Here is a 3,556-nt window from a genome sequence, read left to right as displayed (position 1 = left end):
GGTTTGAGTAGAGAGAGAAAGTAAGAAAATTTATTGAGTGTGTGATTCTGAAATGATTTGTGAATTTTTCACCCTCTCTCGTAAATGTAGAAATTTTTTTTGAATCACGCAAATCTTTATCTTCTATGTTTTTCTATTATTTTTTATTCAATTTATTTATCTGTTGCTTGAATGTAAGGGTGTGCTTTTCTCGATAATTTCAAATAGATAAAAAAGGGCGCAACAAAGAACTCATTTGTTAGAATTCTTTCTCCTACCTACGTGTCACTTCATGTTTTTCTAGAATCTCTTTTTTTTTTTTTTTCCTGCAATTCTAGAATCTCATATTTGTTCAATTCTTAACTTGAGGTACTACTCAAGAATCATTTTGACAGGTTGGTTCGTACAAAAATTAAGTTGATCTAAGGCCTCGTTCATTTCACCGATTCGAGTTTTGTTACAGTAAAAAACTCTCAGAATCAGTCACATCTAACTTTTTTATTACAGTAAAAAGCTCTCACATAAAGTCACATTTCAACTCGAATTAAAAATTCGAATCAACGAACTGAACCGGGCCTAAATAATTTTTTTGATTCATTCTTATAAATAACGACCTTCTTACATGAGCATGATCGATCATTTTTGTTTGAAGCAGTTTTACGAATTGACCTTCTTACATGAGCATCATTCTTATAACTTCCTTTGGTCGTGCCTTGAACAGTGTCGGGCCGTGCCGGCCCGGCCCGTCACTATATCAGGATGGTCCCGGGCCGGCCCACAGGCCCTGGCCTATTGTTGCATCTCTACCTTTTCCTACCTACGTGTCACTTCATGTTTTTCTAGAATCTCATTTTTTTTTTCCTGCAATTCTAGAAATCTCATATTTGTTCAATTCTTAACTTGAGGTACTACTCAAGAGTCATTTTGACAGGTTGGTTCGTACAAAAACTAAGTTGATCTAAATAATTTCTTTGATTCGTTCTTATAAATAACGACCTTCTTACATGAACATGATCGATCATTTTTGTTTGAAGCAGTTTTACGAATTGACCAAATATTAAACTATTAATTTAAAAAAACATCCCATTACATTTTTCCATAGTTAATGTTGCGTGATTCCTATTAAAACATCAGTAAACAATAAAAAAAGTAATAAAAAAAAAGATGTTGACGAAACGAAATTGCATCTTACAGATGTGTATAATCAAGAGTAGAGATTCACAAGTTGAAATATTTATCAATGTAAGAAAAGTCCAAAATGAGGTGCTTAGAGAAATATTTAATTGACAAAGTATTTTAATGGGAAACGATAACAATACAAGCAAGATTAAAAAAAGGAAAAAAAAAAAAAAAAGACGTGGATAGAACATCCCTAAAGGAAAATAGTTGAACAAATCAAAGTGTACTCGACGATAACCACACGAAAATGATTCAGCAACAAAAATAAATGTATAAATAAATCAAAACGATCTCCACAGGATACACTAAGAATATTAAACACAGATAAGAATGTTCATTCCTAAATGTCAATCCCCAACTCCATCGACGATAACCACACGAAAATGATTGACTTTGAAGGACAACTAATATTTTATTATGTTATAGTAATTCCTAAAAGTCAATCACCGCGTAACTTAAACATACATTTTATGTAGAGAAAATTTCATTTTAGTACCTCTGTTAATTGAAACTTGAGTTTGATATTCTCTATTTTTAAAAATTTTATGTCAGTACCTTGACTTTATAGAAATCTTTTTTTGGTACTTCAGAAAATTTTTTGGGAGATAAAAAGATAAAATTACTCTTAATGTAAAAATTCATCAATTGATCAAAATTTTAAAGGGAAAAAAAAGATTTTAAAAATTGTTATACTTGTAGAGTATAATCATTTTTCAAAAATTTCTCTTCAAAATACTTTTTTAAAATCTTTCTTTTTCTTTCTTTAAAATTATAATCAACAGATGAATTTTTACAATAAGGGTGATTTTGTCTTTTCGTGTCCCAAAAAATGGCTTTGAGGTATTAAAAATAATTTTTTAAAAAGTCGAAGTACCGACATAAAATTTTCAAAAATAAAGGGTACAAAACTCAAATTTTGATATAACAGAAGGTACCAAAATGAAAATTTTCCTATATGATTAGTCCTCAACTTTTTTCTCTTTTTAGGATTAGTTGTTATAGTCAATTTTATCTCATAAATAGTTCTTTAACTCAAAAAGTGTCTCATAAATAGTATCTCTCTTAAATTTTAGATGGAAACTGTTAATTTTATCTCTTTAAAAAGTCCTTAAACTATCTTTTCTCTTTAAAAATAATCCAAATATTAAAAGTTGTACTAAATGCCTAAACTAAAAAAAGTATATCAAAATTAGTTCATTTATTAAATGAATAGATAGAAAACATGCGAGAAGTTATATTAAATGTAGTTCTTTAAATAAAAAAATTACCAAACTTTGTATTTTGCTACACATATTTAATACACTAAGAATATTAAACACAGATAAGAATATTCCTTCCTAAATGTCAATCACCAACTCCAGCGCGTTAACTCGTATACCATGTCATATATTTGCAAGGTCAACTAATATTTTATTATGTTATACTCATAGTCGAAATATCTAAAAGTCAATCACCGCGTAACTTGAACATACATTTTACGTACATTTTTTCTATGTTTGGTAGGAAAGAAAGAAAATATGATAGAAAGAAAAAATGGAAGTGATGAAAAATAGTAATAATGGAAAAGAAATTGATTTTCTTTTATGCTGTTTGGTATGAGAAGATAGAAAAAAAATTAGTTTACCTTCACTTGTTTGGTATTGAAAGTTAAATTGAGAGGAAAGAAAAAAATTTACTCGTAAATTACTTTTATACCCTTAAAGTTTTTGTTTGGATGTTGATGGAGAAAATGATAGTTTAGTAACTTTGCTCACTTTAATTAGTTGTTCCCATTTTCTGGCCACTTGTAGAAAGAAGAAAAATGGTGGGACCCACATGTATTATTTTTCACTCTATTTTCTCTTCCTTTCTCTTTTCTCTCCTACCAAACAACCTACATTTCTATTTTCTCTCTCAAAATCTCTCCACCTTCTTCCTTCCTTCTACTTTTCTTTCCTACCAAACATACTTTTATGTAGAGAAAATTTTATTTTAGTACTCTCTTTTAAATCAAAACTTAAGTTTGATACTCTCTATTTTTAAAAATTTCATGTCGGTATCTTGACTTGATAGAAATCTTTTTTTGGTACCTCAGAGAAATTTTTTGGAACACAAAAAGATAAAAATGTACTTATTGTAAAAATTCATCAATTGACCAGAATTTTAAACGAAGAAAAAAAGATTTTAAAAATTATTATACTTGTAGTGTATAATCATTTTTCAAAAATTTCTCTTCAAAATCCTTTTTTAATTTTTTTTTCTTTCTTCAAAATTATAATCAACAAATGAATTTTTACAATAAGGGTGATTTTATCTTTTCGTATCTCAAAAAGTGGCTTCGAGGTACTAAAAAAAGATTTTCTAAAAGGTCGAGGTACTGACGTGAAAGTTTTAAAAACAAAGGGTACCAAACTCAAAT

Source organism: Morus notabilis, unplaced genomic scaffold (genome assembly GCF_000414095.1).
Source record: "Morus notabilis unplaced genomic scaffold, ASM41409v2 Scaffold446, whole genome shotgun sequence".
Taxonomy (NCBI): Eukaryota; Viridiplantae; Streptophyta; class Magnoliopsida; order Rosales; family Moraceae; genus Morus; species Morus notabilis.
The sequence above is the reverse complement of the archived record's forward strand: the minus strand, read 5'-3'. Positions refer to the sequence as shown.